Raw genomic sequence first — 27,376 nt, forward strand, 5'->3', positions numbered from 1 at the left:
TTCCTTGTTTTTCTTTTATTGCACAACAAAAAGTACAGATTATATAAAGAGACCGGGGCACAGAGAAGAAGGCAGCAATTGACTGTGGTCCCACCATGGGAAATTCGCATTTTATTACCTGCCCCGTCCATACTGTGGGTTCATCATTTGTTTTATGACATGATTTCCCTGCTGTGTTGTATCTAGTATAGGACTTGAGTACTTTATGTGTTTTATATCATCTGTGATATTGCAGCTGTTGTTTGCAGTGTCCACATTTTGCAACCAGTGTGCTTTGTACCCTCACTGCTGCTCTCTCAGAGAGGGTAAGCTGAACACTACCGGTAGTATCAGACACCAGAGATGCCTCCTGTACCTGGAATAAAACTCTGCTTCTTTGTAAGAAATACAGGGGTGAAGATCTTCTGCATTCACAGTGACCCACTGACTCTTTTACAAAGGTTCCCAGCCGTGCAAAGACTCTTGGTGGTTAGTTAAGGGGCCATGCTAAATGGAGATTTCGAAGCATCAGACGAGATGTTTTCTTTGTTTCTGCATCAGCAAAAGTATATTTCTGTTTTTATGTTATTACTTGTGAAATACACATTTTAGTTGTGCTGTTGGATTTGTCATGTTTGATTTACAGTGTGAATGAATTCAAGCGATAGACAGTAGGTGGCGACTGACACTGCTTCAGGACTCCTAGGGTTGAGGATTCTGGACGTTGGTTCCATCGTGTAATGATTAGCACTCTGGACTCTGAATGCAGCAATCTGAGTTCCAATATCGGTAGGACCTGGAATGTTTGTAATAATACTTTTTGTTTTAATTTATTGCAGGTCTTGAGCAGGAAACCATTTGTATCTCTGACATAACCCGTCTCTTCCTCCTTTCATTCCCCTCGTGGTTTCTGCGGTTTGGGGGCATCTATACATTATTCTATAGGCGTTGCTGGGGGCACGTGATGCTACACACAGGTGTTGTCTACGTCCTGTCTCTGTGTGGACACCTCTCTACTCTGGCTACACAACTGTAAGATGCACAGTGTGGACCTGACTCCACTTGGCCTTCACACCGGATAACTTACAAGGAGAGACAAACTTACGGAAATGTACGGTGCGAAAGAACGACTTTACCAAAGTGTTAATGTATGAAATTGCCCTTTGCTTTTTTTTTGTGAGTTGCAAATGGTAACCTTTGACTAAAGCAAGTACCCAAAAATAAACAGTTTTTAGCTGGACTCATATAACTTGCATTTGCAGTGGAAGATCTGCCTGGAGCAGTATATGAGTGTGAAAAGGTCTCTAGTTTTGTCTTGAAATACCAGAGACTTCGTCGCTCTCCACCAGTCTCCTTCGACATCACATCCTGATGCTGAACAGTATTAGCACATAAATGAATAAAAAACTGGCTGACGTGTACATGCACATGTGTGCATATGTACCACGGTGCTATAGTCTGATGACATATATGTGCTAGTCTGTGGGGTCAAAGGGCAGTCAGAAGTTACTGGGCCACAGTTGTATCAATGAGGACTGTGTACTTCCTGTGCCCTGGGGCATTCGTACTCTGGTCCCTCAAACTAGGGTGGAAGCCCCCCTTTAGCACATGACTCTCAGAATAACAAGTCAGAGCAGACATTAGTGTAACTGGGTACTCACACTTGTGAAAGGCACAAGTGCAAGTAGTGAACTGCAACCTGACCTCACAGCATACACTTTAGACATCCTGTGTAAACACACACACATATTTTCAGTCTAACTTGTTTACATTTTACATCAATAAATATGGTAATATTTGTACTTGAAATGTTTAATTTGCCTACCTTTGGCGCATATTCCTAGTACCTTATATTTTAACTTTTCTCCATTCGGGTGTATACAATTGGTATAATGTCAGAAAGGGAGAAGACGACCGAGAATGCCTAAGAATGTGCGCTTACATGCTTTTAAGAACATATGTATGGTGTTGTGACAAAACAGCAGTGACCACTTCAGCTCAGCACTTGCTTCTTCCTCTGCTGTCCCAAAATTTTGTGGAATTACTAGTCTCTGCGCCTCTGACAAGGCTGCTGACATCCAATTGATGATTTGTAGCCTTGTGGGCTGTGAGTGCTTTGGCTGTGCTGCCCCCTGGCGGTCACTCTGTGAAGACGCAGGTACCTGGGAACAACCCAGACTACTTCTGAGCTGTTTCTTCTCTGTGTGAACCAATCCAGTGTCAGGACAGGAGTCGGTGCTGTTAGTAGATAGAGAAGGAGTATAACTCGAGCCCCAGGAGGGCAGCCTGGAGCCTGTGACAGGTGCAGGGGAGTGTCGTCAAGGAAGCTGCTGGAAGATAACTGGATAGGGGTCTGTGGGGCCATCAGTCTGGTGAGGAAACCCAGGAGTCAAGGGGTTTCCTGGGGGAGGGACGTGGCTTTGTCTGGCTCAAGGGGAGGGGTTAGTAATAGTCAATGCAGGGACTGCTGCTGTCCTCCGTGTCCTGGGCTCTGTGTATGTGTAAAAGTTCTAAGGCTGTAAATAATGAGACCTGACAGGTTGTGGCAGAAATTATGACTTCTGGTCATTCCTTCTCTTTTGTCAGAAGCGAGGTGTCTGTTACCCCAATTGATTGTGTACTACTGAGAAGAACAATATAACTCTCAGTGTACGGAATGCACTGTGACCTTGGGGGACACCTCACATACACTGAGCTGTATGAAGAGCTCACAGTTCCCATATGGTCTAGTGGTTAGGATTCCTGGTTTTCACCCAGGCGGCCTGGGTTCGACTCCTGGTATGGGAAGTCTTTTTTTTTTTTCACTACTCAGTCATTTTAATCTTTCTCAGTTTTTTTCTATAAACGTAAATGCACCTAAAGTGTTAATAAATGTCACTTGCTTTGTCTTCTGCTTCCATCTAATGCCGTCAGAGGTTTACACCGACCCCCAAATCTACTGCCCTCTCTCCCCAGCCCTTGACCTGTACATTAATACTATGAAGGGTTATTCCTTGTTTTTCTTTTATTGCACAACAAAAAGTACAGGTTATATAAAGAGACCGGGGCACAGAGAAGAAGGCAGCAATTGACTGTGGTCCCACCATGGGAAATTCGTATTTTGTTACCTGCCCCGTCCATACTGTGGGTTCATCATTTGTTTTATGACATGATTCCCCTGCTGTGTTGTTTCTAGTATAAGACTAGAGTACTTTATGTGTTTTATATCATCTGTGATATTGCAGCTGCTGTTTGCAGTGTCCACATTTTGCAACCAGTGTGGTTTGTACCCTCACAGCTCCTCTCTCAGAGAGGGTAGGCTGACCACTACTGGTAGTATCAGACACCAGAGATGCCTCCTGTACCTGGAATAAAACTCTGCTTCTTTGTAAGAAATACAGGGGTGAAGATCTGCTGCATTCACAGTGACCCACTGACTCTTTTACAAAGGTTCCCAGCCGTGCAAAGACTCTTGGTGGTTAGTTAAGGGGCCATGCTAAATGGAGATTTCGAAGCATCAGACGACACGTTTTCTTTGTTTCTGCATCAGCAAAAGTATATTTCTGTTTTTATGTTATTACTTGTGAAATACACATTTTAGTTGTGCTGTTGGATTTGTCATGTTTGATTTACAGTGTGAACGAATTCAAGCGATAGACAGTAGGTGGTGACTGACACTGCTTCAGGACTCCTAGGGTTGAGGATCGTGGACGTTGGTTCCATCGTGTAATGATTAGCACTCTGGACTCTGAATCCAGCAATCTGAGTTCCAATATCGGTAGGACCTGGAATGTTTGTAATAATACTTTTGTTTTAATTTATTGCAGGTCTTGAGCAGGAAACCATTTGTATCTCTGACATAACCCGTCTCTTCCTCTTTTCATTCCCCTCGTGGTTTCTGCGGTTTGGGTGCATATATACATTATTCTATAGGGGTTGCTGGCGGCACGTGATGCTACACACAGGTGTTGTCTATGTCCTGTGTCTGTGTGGACACCTCTCTACTCTGGCTACACAACTGTAAGATGCACAGTGTGGACCTGACTAAACTTGGCCTTCACACCGGATAACTTGCAAGGAGAGAGAAACTTACGGAAATGTACGGTGTGAAAGAACGACTTTACCAAAGTGTTAATGTATGAAATTGCCCTTTGCTTTTTTTTGTGAGTTGCAAATGGTAACCTTTGACTAAAGCAAGTACCCAAAAATAAACAGTTTTCAGCTGGACTCATATAACTTGCATTTGCAGTGGAAGATCTGCCTGGAGCAGTATATGAGTGTGAAAAGGTCTCTAGTTTTGTCTTGAAATACCAGAGACTTCGGCGCTCTCCACCAGTCTCCTTCGACATCACATCCTGATGCTGAACAGTATTAGCACATACATGAATAAAAAACTGGCTGACGTGTACATGCACATGTGTGCATATGTACCACAGTGCTATAGTCTGATGACATATATGTGCCAGTCTGTGGGGTCAAAGGGCAGTCAGAAGTTACTGGGCCACAGTTGTATCAATGAGGACTGTGTACTTCCTGTGCCCTGGGGCATTCGTACTCTGGTCCCTCAAACTAGGGTGGAAGCCCCCCTTTAGCACATGACTCTCAGAATAACAAGTCAGAGCAGACATTAGTGTAACTGGGTACTCACACTTGTGAAAGGCACAAGTGCAAGTAGTGAACTGCAACCTGACCTCACAACATACACTTTAGACATCCTTTGTAAACACACACACATATTTTCAGTCTAACTTGTTTACATTTTACATCAATAAATATGGTAATTTTTGTACTTGAAATGTTTAATTTGCCTACCTTTGGCGCATATTCCTAGTACCTTATATTTTAACTTTTCTCCATTCGGGTGTATACAATTGGTATAATGTCAGAAAGGGAGAAGACGACCGAGAATGCCTAAGAATGTGCGCTTACATGCTTTTAAGAACATATGTCTGGTGTTGTGACAAAACAGCAGTGACCACTTCAGCTCAGCACTTGCTTCTTCCTCTGCTGTCCCAAAATATTGTGGAATTACTAGTCTCTGCGCCTCTGACAAGGCTGCTGACATCCAATTGATGATTCGTAGCCTTGTGGGCTGTGAGTGCTTTGGCTGTGCTGCCCCCTGGCGGTCACTCTGTGAAGATGCAGGTACCTGGGAACAACCCAGACTACTTCTGAGCTGTTTCTTCTCTGTGTGAACCAATCCAGTGTCAGGACTGGAGTCGGTGCTGTTAGTAGATAGAGAAGGAGTATAACTCGAGCCCCAGGAGGGCAGCCTGGAGCCTGTGACAGGTGCAGGGGAGTGTCGTCAAGGAAGCAGCTGGAAGATAACTGGAGAGGGGTCTGTGGGGCCATCAGTCTGGTGAGGAAACCCAGGAGTGTCCTACGGGAGGGGCGTGGCTTTGTCTGGCTCAAGGGGAGGGGTTAGTAATAGTCAGTGCAGGGACTGCTGCTGTCCTCCGTGTCCTGGGCTCTGTGTATGTGTAGAAGTTCTAACGTTGTAAATAATGAGTCCTGACAGGTTGTGGCAGAAATTATGACTTCTGGTCATTCCTTCTCTTTTGTCTGAAGTGAGGTGTCTGTTACCCCAATTGATTGTGTACTACTGAGAAGAACATTATAACTCTCAGTGTACGGAATGCAGTGTGACCTTGGGAGACACCTCACATATACTGAGCTGTATGATGAGTTCACAGTTCCCATATGTTCTAGTGGTTAGGATTCCAGGTTTTCACCCAGGTGGCCACGGTTCGACTCACGGTATGTTAAATCCATTTTTTTTTTTTCACTACTCAGACATTTTAATCTTTCTCAGTTTTTTTCTATAAACCTAAATGCACCTAAAGTCTTAATAAATGTCACTTGCTTTGTCTTCTGCTTCCATCTAATGCCGTCAGAGGTTTACACCGACCCCCAAATCTACTGCCCTCTCTCCCCAGCCCTTGGCCTGTACATTAATACTATGAAGGGTTATTCCTTGTTTTTCTTTTATTGCACAACAAAAAGTACAGGTTATATAAAGAGACCGGGGCACAGAGAAGAAGGCAGCAATTGACTGTGGTCCCACCATGGGAAATTCACATTTTATTACCTGCCCCATCCATACTGTGGGTTCATCATTTGTTTTATGACATGATTTCCCTGCTGTGTTGTATCTAGTATAGGACTTGAGTACTTTATGTGTTTTATATCATCTGTGATATTGCAGCTGTTGTTTGCAGTGTCCACATTTTGCAACCAGTGTGCTTTGTACCCTCACTGCTGCTCTCTCAGAGAGGGTAAGCTGAACACTACCGGTTGTATCAGACACCAGAGATGCCTTCTGTACCTGGAATAAAACTCTGCTTCTTTGTAAGAAATACAGGGGTGAAGATCTGCTGCATTCACAGTGACCCACTGACTCTTTTACAAAGGTTCCCAGCCGTGCAAAGACTCTTGGTGGTTAGTTAAGAGGCCATGCTAAATGGAGATTTCGAAGCATCAGACGAGATGTTTTCTTTGTTTCTGCATCAGCAAAAGTATATTTCTGTTTTTATGTTATTACTTGTGAAATACACATTTTAGTTGTGCTGTTGGATTTGTCATGTTTGATTTACAGTGTGAACGAATTCAAGCGATAGACAGTAGGTGGCGACTGACACTGCTTCAGGACTCCTAGGGTTGAGGATCGTGGACGTTGGTTCCATTGTGTAATTATTAGCACTCTGGACTCTGAATCCAGCAATCTGAGTTCCAATATCGGTAGGACCTGGAATGTTTGTAATAATACTTTTGTTTTAATTTATTGCAGGTCTTGAGCAGGAAACCATTTGTATCTCTGACATAACCCGTCTCTTCTTCGTTTCATTCCCCTTGTGGTTTCTGCGGTTTGGGGGCATCTATACATTATTCTATAGGCGTTGCTGGGGGCACGTGATGCTACACACAGGTGTTGTCTACGTCCTGTGTCTGTGTGGACACCTCTCTACTCTGGCTACACAACTGTAAGATGCACAGTGTGGACCTGACTCCACTTGGCCTTCACACCGGATAACTTACAAGGAGAGAGAAACTTACAGAAATGTACGGTGTGAAAGAACGACTTTACCAAAGTGTTAATGTATGAAATTTCCCTTTGCTTTTTTTTTGTGAGTTGCAAATGGTAACCTTTGACTAAAGCAAGTACCCAAAAATAAACAGTTTTCAGCTGGACTCATATAACTTGCATTTGCAGTGGAAGATCTGCCTGGAGCAGTATATGAGTGTGAAAAGGTCTCTAGTTTTGTCTTGAAATACCAGAGACTTCGGCGCTCTCCACCAGTCTCCTTCGACATCACATCCTGATGCTGAACAGTATTAGCACATAAATGAATAAAAAACTGGCTGACGTGTACATGCACATATGTGCATATGTACCACGGTGCTATAGTCGGATGACATATATGTGCCAGTCTGTGGGGTCAAAGGGCAGTCAGAAGTTACTGGGCCACAGTTGTATCAATGAGGACTGTGTACTTCCTGTGCCCTGGGGCATTCGTACTCTGGTCCCTCAAACTAGGGTGGAAGCCCCCCTTTAGCACATGACTCTCAGAATAACAAGTCAGAGCAGACATTAGTGTAACTGGGTACTCACACTTGTGAAAGGCACAAGTGCAAGTAGTGAACTGCAACCTGACCTCACAGCATACACTTTAGACATCCTTTGTAAACACACACACATATTTTCAGTCTAACTTGTTTACATTTTACATCAATAAATATGGTAATATTTGTACTTGAAATGTTTAATTTGCCTACCTTTGGCGCATATTCCTAGTACCTTATATTTTAACTTTTCTCCATTCGGGTGTATACAATTGGTATAATGTCAGAAAGGGAGAAGACGACCGAGAATGCCTAAGAATGTGCGCTTACATGCTTTTAAGAACATATGTCTGGTGTTGTGACAAAACAGCAGTGACCACTTCAGCTCAGCACTTGCTTCTTCCTCTGCGGTCCCAAAATATTGTGGAATTACTAGTCTCTGCGCCTCTGACAAGGCTGCTGACATCCAATTGATAATTCGTAGCCTTGTGGGCTGTGAGTGCTTTGGCTGTGCTGCCCCCTGGCGGTCACTCTGTGAAGATGCAGGTACCTGGGAACAACCCAGACTACTTCTGAGCTGTTTCTTCTCTGTGTGAACCAATCCAGTGTCAGGACTGGAGTCGGTGCTGTTAGTAGATAGAGAAGGAGTATAACTCGAGCCCCAGGAGGGCAGCCTGGAGCCTGTGACAGGTGCAGGGGAGTGTCGTCAAGGAAGCAGCTGGAAGATAACTGGAGAGGGGTCTGTGGGGCCATCAGTCTGGTGAGGAAACCCAGGAGTGTCCTACGGGAGGGGCGTGGCTTTGTCTGGCTCAAGGGGAGGGGTTAGTAATAGTGAATGCAGCGACTGCTGCTGTCCTCCGTGTCCTGGGCTCTGTGTATGTGTAGAAGCTCTAAGGTTGTAAATAATGAGACCTGACAGGTTGTGGCAGAAATGATGACTTCTGGTCATTCCTTCTCTTTTGTCAGAAGTGAGGTGTCTGTTACCCCAATTGATTGTGTACTACTGAGAAGAACAATATAACTCTCAGTGTACGGAATGCAGTGTGACCTTGGGAGACACCTCACATACACTAAGCTGTATAAAGAGTTCACAGTTCCCATATGATCTAGGGGTTAGGATTCCTGGTTTTCACCCAGGCGGCCCGGGTTCGACTCCCGGTATGGGAAATCCATTTTATTTTTTTTCACTACTCAGACATTTTAATCTTTCTCAGTTTTTTTCTATAAACCTAAATGCACCTAAAGTCTTAATAAATGTCACTTGCTTTGTCTTCTGCTTCCATCTAATGCCGTCAGAGGTTTACACCGACCCCCAAATCTACTGCCCTCTCTCCCCAGCCCTTGACCTGTACATTAATACTATGAACGGTTATTCCTTGTTTTTCTTTTATTGCACAACAAAAAGTACAGATGATATAAAGAGACCGGGTCACAGAGAAGAAGGCAGCAATTGACTGTGGTCCCACCATGGGAAATTCGCATTTTATTACCTGCCCCGTCCATACTGTGGGTTCATCATTTGTTTTATGACATGATTCCCCTGCTGTGTTGTTTCTAGTATAAGACTTGAGTACTTTATGTGTTTTATATCATCTGTGATATTGCAGCTGTTGTTTGCAGTGTCCACATTTTGCAACCAGTGTGCTTTGTACCCTCACTGCTGCTCTCTCAGAGAGGGTAGGCTGAACACTATCGGTAGTATCAGACACCAGAGATGCCTCCTGTACCTGGAATAAAACTCTGCTTCTTTGTAAGAAATACAGGGGTGAAGATCTGCTGCATTCACAGTGACCCACTGACCCTTTTACAAAGGTTCCCAGCCGTGCAAAGACTCTTGGTGGTTAGTTAAGGGGCCATGCTAAATGGAGATTTCGAAGCATCAGACGAGACGTTTTCTTTGTTTCTGCATCAGCAAAAGTATATTTCTGTTTTTATGTTATTACTTGTGAAATACACATTTTAGTTGTGCTGTTGGATTTGTCATGTTTGATTTACAGTGTGAACGAATTCAAGCGATAGACAGTAGGTGGCGACTGACACTGCTTCAGGACTCCTAGGGTTGAGGATCGTGGACGTTGGTTCCATCGTGTAATGATTAGCACTCTGGACTCTGAATCCAGCAATCTGAGTTCCAATATCGGTAGGACCTGGAATGTTTGTAATAATACTTTTGTTTTAATTTATTGCAGGTCTTGAGCAGGAAACCATTTGTATCTCTGACATAACCCGTCTCTTCCTCTTTTCATTCCCCTCGTGGTTTCTGCGGTTTGGGGGCATCTATACATTATTCTATAGGCGTTGCTGGGGACACTTGATGCTACACACAGGTGTTGTCTACGTCATGTGTCTGTGTGGACACCTCTCTACTCTGGCTACACAACTATAAGATGCACAGTGTGGACCTGACTCCACTTGGCCTTCACACCGGATAACTTACAAGGAGAGAGAAACTTACGGAAATGTACGGTGTGAAAGAACGACTTTACCAAAGTGTTAATGTATGAAATTGCCCTTTGCTTTTTTTTTGTGAGTTGCAAATGGTAACCTTTGACTAAAGCAAGTACCCAAAAATAAACAGTTTTCAGCTGGACTCATATAACTTGCATTTGCAGTGGAAGATCTGCCTGGAGCAGTATATGAGTGTGAAAAGGTCTCTAGTTTTGTCTTGAAATACCAGAGACTTCGGCGCTCTCCACCAGTCTCCTTCGACATCACATCCTGATGCTGAACAGTATTAGCACATAAATGAATAAAAAACTGGCTGACGTGTACATGCACATGTGTGCATATGTACCACGGTGCTATAGTCTGATGACATATATGTGCCAGTCTGTGGGGTCAAAGGGCAGTCAGAAGTTACTGGGCCACAGTTGTATCAATGAGGACTGTGTACTTCCTGTGCCCTGGGGCATTTGTACTCTGGTCCCTCAAACTAGGGTGGAAGCCCCCCTTTAGCACATGACTCTCAGAATAACAAGTCAGAGCAGACATTAGTGTAACTGGGTACTCACACTTGTGAAAGGCACAAGTGCAAGTAGTGAACTGCAACCTGACCTCACAGCATACACTTTAGACATCCTTTGTAAACACACACACATATTTTCAGTCTAACTTGTTTACATTTTACATCAATAAATATGGTAATATTTGTACTTGAAATGTTTAATTTGCCTACCTTTGGCGCATATTCCTAGTACCTTATATTTTAACTTTTCTCCATTCGGGTGTATTCAATTGGTATAATGTCAGAAAGGGAGAAGACGACCGAGAATGCCTAAGAATGTGCGCTTACATGCTTTTAAGAACATATGTCTGGTGTTGTGACAAAACAGCAGTGACCACTTCAGCTCAGCACTTGCTTCTTCCTCTGCTGTCCCAAAATATTGTGGAATTACTAGTCTCTGCGCCTCTGACAAGGTTGCTGACATCCAATTGATGATTCGTAGCCTTGTGGGCTGTGAGTGCTTTGGCTGTGCTGCCCCCTGGCGGTCACTCTGTGAAGATGCAGGTACCTGGGAACAACCCAGACTACTTCTGAGCTGTTTCTTCTCTGTGTGAACCAATCCAGTGTCAGGACTGGAGTCGGTGCTGTTAGTAGATAGAGAAGGAGTATAACTCGAGCCCCAGGAGGGCAGCCTGGAGCCTGTGACAGGTGCAGGGGAGTGTCGTCAAGGAAGCAGCTGGAAGATAACTGGAGAGGGGTCTGTGGGGCCATCAGTCTGGTGAGGAAACCCAGGAGTGTCCTACGGGAGGGGCGTGGCTTTGTCTGGCTCAAGGGGAGGGGTTAGTAATAGTGAATGCAGGGACTGCTGCTGTCCTCCGTGTCCTGGGCTCTGTGTATGTGTAGAAGTTCTAAGGTTGTAAATAATGAGACCTGACAGGTTGTGGCAGAAATGATGACTTCTGGTCATTCCTTCTCTTTTGTCAGAAGTGAGGTGTCTGTTACCCCAATTGATTGTGTACTACTGAGAAGAACAATATAACTCTCAGTGTACGGAATGCAGTGTGACCTTGGGAGACACCTCACATATACTAAGCTGTATAATGAGTTCAAAGTTCCCATATGGTCTAGCGGTTAGGATTCCTGTTTTTCACCCAGGTGGCCCGGGTTCGACTCCTGGTATGGGAATTCCATTTATTTTTTTTCACTACTCAGACATTTTCATCTTTCTCAGTTTTTTTCTATAAACCTAAATGCACCTAAAGTCTTAATAAATGTCACTTGCTTTGTCTTCTGCTTCCATCTAATGCCGTCAGAGGTTTACACCGACCCCCAAATCTACTGCCCTCTCTCCCTAGCCCTTGACCTGTACATTAATACTATGAAGGGTTATTCCTTGTTTTTCTTTTATTGCACAACAAAAAGTACAGATTATATAAAGAGACCGGGGCACAGAGAAGAAGGCAGCAATTGACTGTGGTCCCACCATGGGAAATTCGCATTTTATTACCTGCCCCGTCCATACTGTGGGTTCATCATTTGTTTTATGACATGATTCCCCTGCTGTGTTGTTTCTAGTATAAGACTTGAGTACTTTATGTGTTTTATATCATCTGTGATATTGCAGCTGTTGTTTGCAGTGTCCACATTTTGCAACCAGTGTGCTTTGTACCCTCACTGCTGCTCTCTCAGAGAGGGTAGGCTGAACACTACCGGTAGTATCAGACACCAGAGATGCCTCCTGTACCTGGAATAAAACTCTGCTTCTTTGTAAGAAATACAGGGGTGAAGATCTGCTGCATTCACAGTGACCCACTGACTCTTTTACAAAGGTTCCCAGCCGTGCAAAGACTCTTGGTGGTTAGTTAAGGGGCCATGCTAAATGGAGATTTCGAAGCATCAGACGAGACGTTTTCTTTGTTTCTGCATCAGCAAAAGTATATTTCTGTTTTTATGTTATTACTTGTGAAATACACATTTTAGTTGTGCTGTTGGATTTGTCATATTTGATTTACAGTGTGAACGAATTCAAGCGATAGACAGTAGGTGGCGACTGACACTGCTTCAGGACTCCTAGGGTTGAGGATCGTGGAGTTAGTTCCATCGTGTAATGATTAGCACTCTGGATTCTGAATCCAGCAATCTGAGTTCGAATATCGGTAGGACCTGGAATGTTTGTAATAATACTTTTGTTTTAATTTATTGCAGGTCTTGAGCAGGAAACCATTTGTATCTCTGACATAACCCGTCTCTTCCTCTTTTCATTCCCCTCGTGGTTTCTGCGGTTTGGGGGCATCTATACATTATTCTATAGGCGTTGCTGGGGACACTTGATGCTACACACAGGTGTTGTCTACGTCCTGTGTCTGTGTGGACACCTCTCTACTCTGGCTACACAACTGTAAGATGCACAGTGTTGGCCTGACTCCACTTGGCCTTCACACCGGATAACTTACAAGGAGAGAGAAACTTACGGAAATGTACGGTGTGAAAGAACGACTTTACCAAAGTGTTAATGTATGAAATTGCCCTTTGCTTTTTTTTTGTGAGTTGCAAATGGTAACCTTTGACTAAAGCAAGTACCCAAAAATAAACAGTTTTCAGCTGGACTCATATAACTTGCATTTGCAGTGGAAGATCTGCCTGGAGCAGTATATGAGTGTGAAAAGGTCTCTAGTTTTGTCTTGAAATACCAGAGACTTCGGCGCTCTCCACCAGTCTCCTTCGACATCACATCCTGATGCTGAACAGTATTAGCGCATAAATGAATAAAAAACTGGCTGACGTGTACATGCACATGTGTGCATATGTACCACGGTGCTATAGTCTGATGACATATATGTGCCAGTCTGTGGGGTCGAAGGGCAGTCAGAAGTTACTGGGCCACAGTTGTATCAATGAGGACTGTGTACTTCCTGTGCCCTGGGGCATTCGTACTCTGGTCCCTCAAACTAGGGTGGAAGCCCCGCTTTAGCACATGACTCTCAGAATAACAAGTCAGAGCAGACATTAGTGTAACTGGGTACTCACACTTGTGAAAGGCACAAGTGCAAGTAGTGAACTGCAACCTGACCTCACAGCATACACTTTAGACATCCTTTGTAAACACACACACATATTTTCAGTCTAACTTGTTTACATTTTACATCAATAAATATGGTAATATTTGTACTTGAAATGTTTAATTTGCCTACCTTTGGCGCATATTCCTAGTACCTTATATTTTAACTTTTCTCCATTCGGGTGTATACAATTGGTATAATGTCAGAAAGGGAGAAGACGGCCGAGAATGCCTAAGAATGTGCGCTTACATGCTTTTAAGAACATATGTCTGGTGTTGTGACAAAACAGCAGTGACCACTTCAGCTCAGCACTTGCTTCTTCCTCTGCTGTCCCAAAATATTGTGGAATTACTAGTCTCTGCGCCTCTGACAAGGCTGCTGACATCCAATTGATGATTCCTAGCCTTGTGGGCTGTGAGTGCTTTGGCTGTGCTGCCCCCTGGCGGTCACTCTGTGAAGATGCAGGTACCTGGGAACAACCCAGACTACTTCTGAGCTGTTTCTTCTCTGTGTGAACCAATCCAGTGTCAGGACTGGAGTCGGTGCTGTTAGTAGATAGAGAAGGAGTATAACTCGAGCCCCAGGAGGGCAGCCTGGAGCCTGTGACAGGTGCAGGGGAGTGTCGTCAAGGAAGCAGTTGGAAGATAACTGGAGAGGGGTCTGTGGGGCATCAGTCTGGTGAGGAAACCCAGGAGTGTCCTACGGGAGGGGCGTGGCTTTGTCTGGCTCAAGGGGAGGGGTTAGTAATAGTGAATGCAGGGACTGCTGCTGTACTCCGTGTCCTGGGCTCTGTGTATTTGTAGAAGCTCTAAGGTTGTAAATAATGAGACCTGATAGGTTGTGGCAGAAATGATGACTTCTGGTCATTCCTTCTCTTTTGTCAGAAGTGAGGTGTCTGTTACCCCAATTGATTGTGTACTACTGAGAAGAACAATATAACTCTCAGTGTACGGAATGCAGTGTGACCTTGGGAGACACCTCACATATACTGAGCTGTACAATGCATTCAAAGTTCCCATATGGTCTAGCGGTTAGGATTCCTGGTTTTCACCCAGGTGGCCCGGGTTCGACTCCCGGTATGGGAATTCCATTTATTTTTTTTCACTACTCAGACATTTTCATCTTTATCAGTTTTTTTTCTATAAACCTAAATGCACCTAAAGTCTTAATAAATGTCACTTGCTTTGTCTTCTGCTTCCATCTAATGCCGTCAGAGGTTTACACCGACCCCCAAATCTACTGCCCTCTCTCCCTAGCCCTTGACCTGTACATTAATACTATGAAGGGTTATTCCTTGTTTTTCTTTTATTGGACAACAAAAAGTACAGATTATATAAAGAGACCGGGGCACAGAGAAGAAGGCAGCAATTGACTGTGGTCCCACCATGGGAAATTCGCATTTTATTACCTGCCCCGTCCATACTGTGGGTTCATCATTTGTTTTATGACATGATTCCCCTGCTGTGTTGTTTCTAGTATAAGACTTGAGTACTTTATGTGTTTTATATCATCTGTGATATTGCAGCTGTTGTTTGCAGTGTCCACATTTTGCAACCAGTGTGCTTTGTACCCTCACTGCTGCTCTCTCAGAGAGGGTAGGCTGAACACTACCGGTAGTATCAGACACCAGAGATGCCTCCTGTACCTGGAATAAAACTCTGCTTCTTTGTAAGAAATACAGGGGTGAAGATCTGCTGCATTCACAGTGACCCACTGACCCTTTTACAAAGGTTCCCAGCCGTGCAAAGACTCTTGGTGGTTAGTTAAGGGGCCATGCTAAATGGAGATTTCGAAGCATCAGACGAGACGTTTTCTTTGTTTCTGCATCAGCAAAAGTATATTTCTGTTTTTATGTTATTACTTGTGAAATACACATTTTAGTTGTGCTGTTGGATTTGTCATGTTTGATTTACAGTGTGAACAAATTCAAGCGATAGACAGTAGGTGGCGACTGACACTGCTTCAGTACTCCTAGGGTGGAGGATCGTGGACGTTAGTTCCATCGTGTAATGATTAGCACTCTGGACTCTGAATCCAGCAATCTGAGTTCCAATATCGGTAGGACCTGGAATGTTTGTAATAATACTTTTGTTTTAATTTATTGCAGGTCTTGAGCAGGAAACCATTTGTATCTCTGACATAACCCGTCTCTTCCTCTTTTCATTCCCCTCGTGGTTTCTGCGGTTTGGGGGCATCTATACATTATTCTATAGGCGTTGCTGGGGACACTTGATGCTACACACAGGTGTTGTCTAAATCCTGTCTCTGTGTGGACACCTCTCTACTCTGGCTACACAACTGTAAGATGCACAGTGTGGACCTGACTCCACTTGGCCTTCACACCGGATAACTTACAAGGAGAGAGAATCTTACGGAAATGTACGGTGTGAAAGAACGACTTTACCAAAGTGTTAATGTATGAAATTGCCCTTTGCTTTTTTTTTGTGAGTTGCAAATGGTAACCTTTGACTAAAGCAAGTACCCAAAAATAAACAGTTTTCAGCTGGACTCATATAACTTGCATTTGCAGTGGAAGATCTGCCTGGAGCAGTATATGAGTGTGAAAAGGTCTCTAGTTTTGTCTTGAAATACCAGAGACTTCGGCGCTCTCCACCAGTCTCCTTCGACATCACATCCTGATGCTGAACAGTATTAGCACATAAATGAATAAAAAACTGGCTGACGTGTACATGCACATGTGTGCATATGTACCACGGTGCTATAGTCTGATGACATATATGTGCCAGTCTGTGGGGTCAAAGGGCAGTCAGAAGTTACTGGGCCACAGTTGTATCAATGAGGACTGTGTACTTCCTGTGCCCTGGGGCATTCGTACTCTGGTCCCTCAAACTAGGGTGGAAGCCCCCCTTTAGCACATGACTCTCAGAATAACAAGTCAGAGCAGACATTAGTGTAACTGGGTACTCACACTTGTGAAAGGCACAAGTGCAAGTAGTGAACTGCAACCTGACCTCACAGCATACACTTTAGACATCCTTTGTAAACACACACACATATTTTCAGTCTAACTTGTTTACATTTTACATCAATAAATATGGTAATATTTGTACTTGAAATGTTTAATTTGCCTACCTTTGGCGCATATTCCTAGTACCTTATATTTTAACTTTTCTCCATTCGGGTGTATTCAATTGGTATAATGTCAGAAAGGGAGAAGACGACCGAGAATGCCTAAGAATGTGCGCTTACATGCTTTTAAGAACATATGTCTGGTGTTGTGACAAAACAGCAGTGACCACTTCAGCTCAGCACTTGCTTCTTCCTCTGCTGTCCCAAAATATTGTGGAATTACTAGTCTCTGCGCCTCTGACAAGGTTGCTGACATCCAATTGATGATTCGTAGCCTTGTGGGCTGTGAGTGCTTTGGCTGTGCTGCCCCCTGGCGGTCACTCTGTGAAGATGCAGGTACCTGGGAACAACCCAGACTACTTCTGAGCTGTTTCTTCTCTGTGTGAACCAATCCAGTGTCAGGACTGGAGTCGGTGCTGTTAGTAGATAGAGAAGGAGTATAACTCGAGCCCCAGGAGGGCAGCCTGGAGCCTGTGACAGGTGCAGGGGAGTGTCGTCAAGGAAGCAGCTGGAAGATAACTGGAGAGGGGTCTGTGGGGCCATCAGTCTGGTGAGGAAACCCAGGAGTGTCCTACGGGAGGGGCGTGGCTTTGTCTGGCTCAAGGGGAGGGGTTAGTAATAGTGAATGCAGGGACTGCTGCTGTCCTCCGTGTCCTGGGCTCTGTGTATGTGTAGAAGTTCTAAGGTTGTAAATAATGAGACCTGACAGGTTGTGGCAGAAATGATGACTTCTGGTCATTCCTTCTCTTTTGTCAGAAGTGAGGTGTCTGTTACCCCAATTGATTGTGTACTACTGAGAAGAACAATATAACTCTCAGTGTACGGAATGCAGTGTGACCTTGGGAGACACCTCACATATACTAAGCTGTATAATGAGTTCAAAGTTCCCATATGGTCTAGCGGTTAGGATTCCTGTTTTTCACCCAGGTGGCCCGGGTTCGACTCCTGGTATGGGAATTCCATTTATTTTTTTTCACTACTCAGACATTTTCATCTTTCTCAGTTTTTTTCTATAAACCTAAATGCACCTAAAGTCTTAATAAATGTCACTTGCTTTGTCTTCTGCTTCCATCTAATGCCGTCAGAGGTTTACACCGACCCCCAAATCTACTGCCCTCTCTCCCTAGCCCTTGACCTGTACATTAATACTATGAAGGGTTATTCCTTGTTTTTCTTTTATTGCACAACAAAAAGTACAGATTATATAAAGAGACCGGGGCACAGAGAAGAAGGCAGCAATTGACTGTGGTCCCACCATGGGAAATTCGCATTTTATTACCTGCCCCGTCCATACTGTGGGTTCATCATTTGTTTTATGACATGATTCCCCTGCTGTGTTGTTTCTAGTATAAGACTTGAGTACTTTATGTGTTTTATATCATCTGTGATATTGCAGCTGTTGTTTGCAGTGTCCACATTTTGCAACCAGTGTGCTTTGTACCCTCACTGCTGCTCTCTCAGAGAGGGTAGGCTGAACACTACCGGTAGTATCAGACACCAGAGATGCCTCCTGTACCTGGAATAAAACTCTGCTTCTTTGTAAGAAATACAGGGGTGAAGATCTGCTGCATTCACAGTGACCCACTGACTCTTTTACAAAGGTTCCCAGCCGTGCAAAGACTCTTGGTGGTTAGTTAAGGGGCCATGCTAAATGGAGATTTCGAAGCATCAGACGAGACGTTTTCTTTGTTTCTGCATCAGCAAAAGTATATTTCTGTTTTTATGTTATTACTTGTGAAATACACATTTTAGTTGTGCTGTTGGATTTGTCATATTTGATTTACAGTGTGAACGAATTCAAGCGATAGACAGTAGGTGGCGACTGACACTGCTTCAGGACTCCTAGGGTTGAGGATCGTGGAGTTAGTTCCATCGTGTAATGATTAGCACTCTGGACTCTGAATCCAGCAATCTGAGTTCGAATATCGGTAGGACCTGGAATGTTTGTAATAATACTTTTGTTTTAATTTATTGCAGGTCTTGAGCAGGAAACCATTTGTATCTCTGACATAACCCGTCTCTTCCTCTTTTCATTCCCCTCGTGGTTTCTGCGGTTTGGGGGCATCTATACATTATTCTATAGGCGTTGCTGGGGACACTTGATGCTACACACAGGTGTTGTCTACGTCCTGTGTCTGTGTGGACACCTCTCTACTCTGGCTACACAACTGTAAGATGCACAGTGTTGGCCTGACTCCACTTGGCCTTCACACCGGATAACTTACAAGGAGAGAGAAACTTACGGAAATGTACGGTGTGAAAGAACGACTTTACCAAAGTGTTAATGTATGAAATTGCCCTTTGCTTTTTTTTTGTGAGTTGCAAATGGTAACCTTTGACTAAAGCAAGTACCCAAAAATAAACAGTTTTCAGCTGGACTCATATAACTTGCATTTGCAGTGGAAGATCTGCCTGGAGCAGTATATGAGTGTGAAAAGGTCTCTAGTTTTGTCTTGAAATACCAGAGACTTCGGCGCTCTCCACCAGTCTCCTTCGACATCACATCCTGATGCTGAACAGTATTAGCGCATAAATGAATAAAAAACTGGCTGACGTGTACATGCACATGTGTGCATATGTACCACGGTGCTATAGTCTGATGACATATATGTGCCAGTCTGTGGGGTCGAAGGGCAGTCAGAAGTTACTGGGCCACAGTTGTATCAATGAGGACTGTGTACTTCCTGTGCCCTGGGGCATTCGTACTCTGGTCCCTCAAACTAGGGTGGAAGCCCCGCTTTAGCACATGACTCTCAGAATAACAAGTCAGAGCAGACATTAGTGTAACTGGGTACTCACACTTGTGAAAGGCACAAGTGCAAGTAGTGAACTGCAACCTGACCTCACAGCATACACTTTAGACATCCTTTGTAAACACACACACATATTTTCAGTCTAACTTGTTTACATTTTACATCAATAAATATGGTAATATTTGTACTTGAAATGTTTAATTTGCCTACCTTTGGCGCATATTCCTAGTACCTTATATTTTAACTTTTCTCCATTCGGGTGTATACAATTGGTATAATGTCAGAAAGGGAGAAGACGGCCGAGAATGCCTAAGAATGTGCGCTTACATGCTTTTAAGAACATATGTCTGGTGTTGTGACAAAACAGCAGTGACCACTTCAGCTCAGCACTTGCTTCTTCCTCTGCTGTCCCAAAATATTGTGGAATTACTAGTCTCTGCGCCTCTGACAAGGCTGCTGACATCCAATTGATGATTCCTAGCCTTGTGGGCTGTGAGTGCTTTGGCTGTGCTGCCCCCTGGCGGTCACTCTGTGAAGATGCAGGTACCTGGGAACAACCCAGACTACTTCTGAGCTGTTTCTTCTCTGTGTGAACCAATCCAGTGTCAGGACTGGAGTCGGTGCTGTTAGTAGATAGAGAAGGAGTATAACTCGAGCCCCAGGAGGGCAGCCTGGAGCCTGTGACAGGTGCAGGGGAGTGTCGTCAAGGAAGCAGTTGGAAGATAACTGGAGAGGGGTCTGTGGGGCATCAGTCTGGTGAGGAAACCCAGGAGTGTCCTACGGGAGGGGCGTGGCTTTGTCTGGCTCAAGGGGAGGGGTTAGTAATAGTGAATGCAGGGACTGCTGCTGTACTCCGTGTCCTGGGCTCTGTGTATTTGTAGAAGCTCTAAGGTTGTAAATAATGAGACCTGATAGGTTGTGGCAGAAATGATGACTTCTGGTCATTCCTTCTCTTTTGTCAGAAGTGAGGTGTCTGTTACCCCAATTGATTGTGTACTACTGAGAAGAACAATATAACTCTCAGTGTACGGAATGCAGTGTGACCTTGGGAGACACCTCACATATACTGAGCTGTACAATGCATTCAAAGTTCCCATATGGTCTAGCGGTTAGGATTCCTGGTTTTCACCCAGGTGGCCCGGGTTCGACTCCCGGTATGGGAATTCCATTTATTTTTTTTCACTACTCAGACATTTTCATCTTTATCAGTTTTTTTTCTATAAACCTAAATGCACCTAAAGTCTTAATAAATGTCACTTGCTTTGTCTTCTGCTTCCATCTAATGCCGTCAGAGGTTTACACCGACCCCCAAATCTACTGCCCTCTCTCCCTAGCCCTTGACCTGTACATTAATACTATGAAGGGTTATTCCTTGTTTTTCTTTTATTGGACAACAAAAAGTACAGATTATATAAAGAGACCGGGGCACAGAGAAGAAGGCAGCAATTGACTGTGGTCCCACCATGGGAAATTCGCATTTTATTACCTGCCCCGTCCATACTGTGGGTTCATCATTTGTTTTATGACATGATTCCCCTGCTGTGTTGTTTCTAGTATAAGACTTGAGTACTTTATGTGTTTTATATCATCTGTGATATTGCAGCTGTTGTTTGCAGTGTCCACATTTTGCAACCAGTGTGCTTTGTACCCTCACTGCTGCTCTCTCAGAGAGGGTAGGCTGAACACTACCGGTAGTATCAGACACCAGAGATGCCTCCTGTACCTGGAATAAAACTCTGCTTCTTTGTAAGAAATACAGGGGTGAAGATCTGCTGCATTCACAGTGACCCACTGACCCTTTTACAAAGGTTCCCAGCCGTGCAAAGACTCTTGGTGGTTAGTTAAGGGGCCATGCTAAATGGAGATTTCGAAGCATCAGACGAGACGTTTTCTTTGTTTCTGCATCAGCAAAAGTATATTTCTGTTTTTATGTTATTACTTGTGAAATACACATTTTAGTTGTGCTGTTGGATTTGTCATGTTTGATTTACAGTGTGAACAAATTCAAGCGATAGACAGTAGGTGGCGACTGACACTGCTTCAGTACTCCTAGGGTGGAGGATCGTGGACGTTAGTTCCATCGTGTAATGATTAGCACTCTGGACTCTGAATCCAGCAATCTGAGTTCCAATATCGGTAGGACCTGGAATGTTTGTAATAATACTTTTGTTTTAATTTATTGCAGGTCTTGAGCAGGAAACCATTTGTATCTCTGACATAACCCGTCTCTTCCTCTTTTCATTCCCCTCGTGGTTTCTGCGGTTTGGGGGCATCTATACATTATTCTATAGGCGTTGCTGGGGACACTTGATGCTACACACAGGTGTTGTCTAAATCCTGTCTCTGTGTGGACACCTCTCTACTCTGGCTACACAACTGTAAGATGCACAGTGTGGACCTGACTCCACTTGGCCTTCACACCGGATAACTTACAAGGAGAGAGAATCTTACGGAAATGTACGGTGTGAAAGAACGACTTTACCAAAGTGTTAATGTATGAAATTGCCCTTTGCTTTTTTTTTGTGAGTTGCAAATGGTAACCTTTGACTAAAGCAAGTACCCAAAAATAAACAGTTTTCAGCTGGACTCATATAACTTGCATTTGCAGTGGAAGATCTGCCTGGAGCAGTATATGAGTGTGAAAAGGTCTCTAGTTTTGTCTTGAAATACCAGAGACTTCGGCGCTCTCCACCAGTCTCCTTCGACATCACATCCTGATGCTGAACAGTATTAGCACATAAATGAATAAAAAACTGGCTGACGTGTACATGCACATGTGTGCATATGTACCACGGTGCTATAGTCTGATGACATATATGTGCCAGTCTGTGGGGTCAAAGGGCAGTCAGAAGTTACTGGGCCACAGTTGTATCAATGAGGACTGTGTACTTCCTGTGCCCTGGGGCATTCGTACTCTGGTCCCTCAAACTAGGGTGGAAGCCCCCCTTTAGCACATGACTCTCAGAATAACAAGTCAGAGCAGACATTAGTGTAACTGGGTACTCACACTTGTGAAAGGCACAAGTGCAAGTAGTGAACTGCAACCTGACCTCACAGCATACACTTTAGACATCCTTTGTAAACACACACACATATTTTCAGTCTAACTTGTTTACATTTTACATCAATATATATGGTAATATTTGTACTTGAAATGTTTAATTTGCCTACCTTTGGCGCATATTCATAGTACCTTATATTTTAACTTTTCTCCATTCGGGTGTATTCAATTGGTATAATGTCAGAAAGGGAGAAGACGACCGAGAATGCCTAAGAATGTGTGCTTACATGCTTTTAAGAACATATGTCTGGTGTTGTGACAAAACAGCAGTGACCACTTCAGCTCAGCACTTGCTTCTTCCTCTGCTGTCCCAAAATATTGTGGAATTACTAGTCTCTGCGCCTCTGACAAGGCTGCTGACATCCAATTGATGATTCGTAGCCTTGTGGGCTGTGAGTGCTTTGGCTGTGCTGCCCCCTGGCGGTCACTCTGTGAAGATGCAGGTACCTGGGAACAACCCAGACTACTTCTGAGCTGTTTCTTCTCTGTGTGAACCAATCCAGTGTCAGGACTGGAGTCGGTGCTGTTAGTAGATAGAGAAGGAGTATAACTCGAGCCCCAGGAGGGCAGCCTGGAGCCTGTGACAGGTGCAGGGGAGTGTCGTCAAGGAAGCAGCTGGAAGATAACTGGAGAGGGGTCTGTGGGGCCATCAGTCTGGTGAGGAAACCCAGGAGTGTCCTACGGGAGGGGCGTGGCTTTGTCTGGCTCAAGGGGAGGGGTTAGTAATAGTGAATGCAGGGACTGCTGCTGTCCTCCGTGTCCTGGGCTCTGTGTATGTGTAGAAGTTCTAAGGTTGTAAATAATGAGACCTGACAGGTTGTGGCAGAAATGATGACTTCTGGTCATTCCTTCTCTTTTGTCAGAAGTGAGGTGTCTGTTACCCCAATTGATTGTGTTCTACTGAGAAGAACAATATAACTCTCAGTGTACGGAATGCAGTGTGACCTTGGGAGACACCTCACATATACTGAGCTGTTCAATGCGTTCAAAGTTCCCATATGGTCTAGTGGTTAGGATTCCTGGTTTTCACCGAGGTGGCCCGGGTTCGACTCCCGGTATGGGAATTCCATTTATTTTTTTTCACTACTCAGACATTTTCATCTTTATCAGTTTTTTTTCTATAAACCTAAATGCACCTAAAGTCTTAATAAATGTCACTTGCTTTGTCTTCTGCTTCCATCTAATGCCGTCAGAGGTTTACACCGACCCCCAAATCTACTGCCCTCTCTCCCTAGCCCTTGACCTGTACATTAATACTATGAAGGGTTTTTCCTTGTTTTTCTTTTATTGCACAACAAAAAGTACAGATTATATAAAGAGACCGGGGCACAGAGAAGAAGGCAGCAATTGACTGTGGTCCCACCATGGGAAATTCGCATTTTATTACCTGCCCCGTCCATACTGTGGGTTCATCATTTGTTTTATGACATGATTCCCCTGCTGTGTTGTTTCTAGTATAAGACTTGAGTACTTTATGTGTTTTATATCATCTGTGATATTGCAGCTGTTGTTTGCAGTGTCCACATTTTGCAACCAGTGTGCTTTGTACCCTCACTGCTGCTCTCTCAGAGAGGGTAGGCTGAACACTACCGGTAGTATCAGACACCAGAGATGCCTCCTGTACCTGGAATAAAACTCTGCTTCTTTGTAAGAAATACAGGGGTGAAGATCTGCTGCATTCACAGTGACCCACTGACCCTTTTACAAAGGTTCCCAGCCGTGCAAAGACTCTTGGTGGTTAGTTAAGGGGCCATGCTAAATGGAGATTTCGAAGCATCAGACGAGACGTTTTCTTTGTTTCTGCATCAGCAAAAGTATATTTCTGTTTTTATGTTATTACTTGTGAAATACACATTTTAGTTGTGCTGTTGGATTTGTCATGTTTGATTTACAGTGTGAACGAATTCAAGCGATAGACAGTAGGTGGCGACTGACACTGCTTCAGGACTCCTAGGGTTGAGGATCGTGGACGTTAGTTCCATCGTGTAATGATTAGCACTCTGGACTCTGAATCCAGCAATCTGAGTTCCAATATCGGTAGGACCTGGAATGTTTGTAATAATACTTTTGTTTTAATTTATTGCAGGTCTTGAGCAGGAAACCATTTGTATCTCTGACATAACCCGTCTCTTCCTCTTTTCATTCCCCTCGTGGTATCTGCGGTTTGGGGGCATCTATACATTATTCTATAGGCGTTGCTGGGGACACTTGATGCTACACACAGGTGTTGTCTAAATCCTGTGTCTGTGTGGACACCTCTCTACTCTGGCTACACAACTGTAAGATGCACAGTGTGGACCTGACTCCACTTGGCCTTCACACCGGACAACTTACAAGGAGAGAGAAACTTACGGAAATGTACGGTGTGAAAGAACGACTTTACCAAAGTGTTAATGTATGAAATTGCCCTTTGCTTTTTTTTTGTGAGTTGCAAATGGTAACCTTTGACTAAAGCAAGTACCCAAAAATAAACAGTTTTCAGCTGGACTCATATAACTTGCATTTGCAGTGGAAGATCTGCCTGGAGCAGTATATGAGTGTGAAAAGGTCTCTAGTTTTGTCTTGAAATACCAGAGACTTCGGCGCTCTCCACCAGTCTCCTTCGACATCACATCCTGATGCTGAACAGTATTAGCACATAAATGAATAAAAAACTGGCTGACGTGTACATGCACATGTGTGCATATGTACCACGGTGCTATAGTCTGATGACATATATGTGCCAGTCTGTGGGGTCAAAGGGCAGTCAGAAGTTACTGGGCCACAGTTGTATCAATGAGGACTGTGTACTTCCTGTGCCCTGGATCATTCGTACTCTGGTCCCTCAAACTAGGGTGGAAGCCCCCCTTTAGCACATGACTCTCAGAATAACAAGTCAGAGCAGACATTAGTGTAACTGGGTACTCACACTTGTGAAAGGCACAAGTGCAAGTAGTGAACTGCAACCTGACCTCACAGCATACACTTTAGACATCCTTTGTAAACACACACACATATTTTCAGTCTAACTTGTTTACATTTTACATCAATAAATATGGTAATATTTGTACTTGAAATGTTTAATTTGCCTACCTTTGGCGCATATTCCTAGTACCTTATATTTTAACTTTTCTCCATTCGGGTGTATTCAATTGGTATAATGTCAGAAAGGGAGAAGACGACCGAGAATGCCTAAGAATGTGCGCTTACATGCTTTTAAGAACATATGTCTGGTGTTGTGACAAAACAGCAGTGACCACTTCAGCTCAGCACTTGCTTCTTCCTCTGCTGTCCCAAAATATTGTGGAATTACTAGTCTCTGCGCCTCTGACAAGGCTGCTGACATCCAATTCATGATTCGTAGCCTTGTGGGCTGTGAGTGCTTTGGCTGTGCTGCCCCCTGGCGGTCACTCTGTGAAGATGCAGGTACCTGGGAACAACCCAGACTACTTCTGAGCTGTTTCTTCTCTGTGTGAACCAATCCAGTGTCAGGACTGGAGTCGGTGCTGTTAGTAGATAGAGAAGGAGTATAACTCGAGCCCCAGGAGGGCAGCCTGGAGCCTGTGACAGGTGCAGGGGAGTGTCGTCAAGGAAGCAGTTGGAAGATAACTGGAGAGGGGTCTGTGGGGCCATCAGTCTGGTGAGGAAACCCAGGAGTGTCCTACGGGAGGGGCGTGGCTTTGTCTGGCTCAAGGGGAGGGGTTAGTAATAGTGAATGCAGGGACTGCTGCTGTACTCCGTGTCCTGGGCTCTGTGTATGTGTAGAAGCTCTAAGGTTGTAAATAATGAGACCTGACAGGTTGTGGCAGAAATGATGACTTCTGGTGATTCCTTCTCTTTTGTCAGAAGTGAGGTGTCTGTTACCCCAATTGATTGTGTACTACTGAGAAGAACAATATAACTCTCAGTGTACGGAATGCAGTGTGACCTTGGGAGACACCTCACATATACTGAGCTGTATGATGAGTTCACATTTGCCATATGGTCTAGCGGTTAGGATTCCTGGTTTTCACCCAGGTGGCCTGGGTTCGACTCCCGGTATGGGAACTCCATATAATTTTTCACTACTCAGACATTTTAAAGTTTCTCATTTTTTTTCTATAAACCTAAATGCACCTAAAGTCTTAATAAATGTCACTTGCTTTGTCTTCTGCTTCCATCTAATGCCGTCAGAGGTTTACACCAACCCCCAAATCTACTGCCCTCTATCCCCAGCCCTTGACCTGTACATTAATACTATGAAGGGTTATTCCTTGTTTTTCTTTTATTGCACAACAAAAAGTACAGATTCTATAAAGAGACCGGGGCACAGAGAAGAAGGCAGCAATTGACTGTGGTCCCACCATGGGAAATTTGCATTTTATTACCTGCCCCGTCCATACTGTGGGTTCATCATTTGTTTTATGACATGATTTCCCTGCTGTGTTGTATCTAGTATAAGACTTGAGTACTTTATGTGTTTTATATCATCTGTGATATTGCAGCTGTTGTTTGCAGTGTCCACATTTTGCAACCAGTGTGCTTTGTACCCTCACTGCTGCTCTCTCAGAGAGGGTAGGCTGAACACTACCGGTAGTATCAGACACCAGAGATGCCTCCTGTACCTGGAATAAAACTCTGCTTCTTTGTAAGAAATACAGGGGTGAAGATCTGCTGCATTCACAGTGACCCACTGACTCTTTTACAAAGGTTCCCAGCCGTGCAAAGACTCTTGGTGGTTAGTTAAGGGGCCATGCTAAATGGAGATTTCGAAGCATCAGACGAGACGTTTTCTTTGTTTCTGCATCAGCAAAAGTATATTTCTGTTTTTATGTTATTACTTGTGAAATACACATTTTAGTTGTGCTGTTGGATTTGTCATGTTTGATTTACAGTGTGAACGAATTCAAGCGATAGACAGTAGGTGGCGACTGACACTGCTTCAGGACTCCTAGGGTTGAGGATCGTGGACTTTGGTTCCATCATGTAATGA

At 44.0% G+C, this 27,376-nt stretch overlaps 8 non-coding genes across 8 annotated transcripts; all 8 read left to right on the top strand.

Moving 5' to 3' along the window:
• The first annotated feature begins 2,694 nt into the window (after window positions 1-2,694).
• TRNAE-UUC (transfer RNA glutamic acid (anticodon UUC)) lies at window positions 2,695-2,766 on the top strand. The gene has a single exon. It is a non-coding gene; the product is annotated as a tRNA-Glu (tRNA).
• A 5,847-nt stretch (window positions 2,767-8,613) lies between these two features.
• Window positions 8,614-8,685, top strand: TRNAE-UUC (transfer RNA glutamic acid (anticodon UUC)). The gene has a single exon. It is a non-coding gene; the product is annotated as a tRNA-Glu (tRNA).
• A 2,890-nt stretch (window positions 8,686-11,575) lies between these two features.
• TRNAE-UUC (transfer RNA glutamic acid (anticodon UUC)) lies at window positions 11,576-11,647 on the top strand. Its single transcript has one exon. It is a non-coding gene; the product is annotated as a tRNA-Glu (tRNA).
• A 2,887-nt stretch (window positions 11,648-14,534) lies between these two features.
• Window positions 14,535-14,606, top strand: TRNAE-UUC (transfer RNA glutamic acid (anticodon UUC)). Its single transcript has one exon. It is a non-coding gene; the product is annotated as a tRNA-Glu (tRNA).
• A 2,890-nt stretch (window positions 14,607-17,496) lies between these two features.
• TRNAE-UUC (transfer RNA glutamic acid (anticodon UUC)) lies at window positions 17,497-17,568 on the top strand. The gene has a single exon. It is a non-coding gene; the product is annotated as a tRNA-Glu (tRNA).
• A 2,887-nt stretch (window positions 17,569-20,455) lies between these two features.
• TRNAE-UUC (transfer RNA glutamic acid (anticodon UUC)) lies at window positions 20,456-20,527 on the top strand. The gene has a single exon. It is a non-coding gene; the product is annotated as a tRNA-Glu (tRNA).
• Window positions 20,528-23,417: 2,890 nt separating this feature from the next.
• TRNAE-UUC (transfer RNA glutamic acid (anticodon UUC)) lies at window positions 23,418-23,489 on the top strand. Its single transcript has one exon. It is a non-coding gene; the product is annotated as a tRNA-Glu (tRNA).
• Window positions 23,490-26,379: 2,890 nt separating this feature from the next.
• Window positions 26,380-26,451, top strand: TRNAE-UUC (transfer RNA glutamic acid (anticodon UUC)). The gene has a single exon. It is a non-coding gene; the product is annotated as a tRNA-Glu (tRNA).
• Window positions 26,452-27,376: the final 925 nt, after the last annotated feature.

Source organism: Pleurodeles waltl, unplaced genomic scaffold (genome assembly GCF_031143425.1).
Source record: "Pleurodeles waltl isolate 20211129_DDA unplaced genomic scaffold, aPleWal1.hap1.20221129 scaffold_86, whole genome shotgun sequence".
Lineage (NCBI taxonomy): Eukaryota > Metazoa > Chordata > Amphibia > Caudata > Salamandridae > Pleurodeles > Pleurodeles waltl.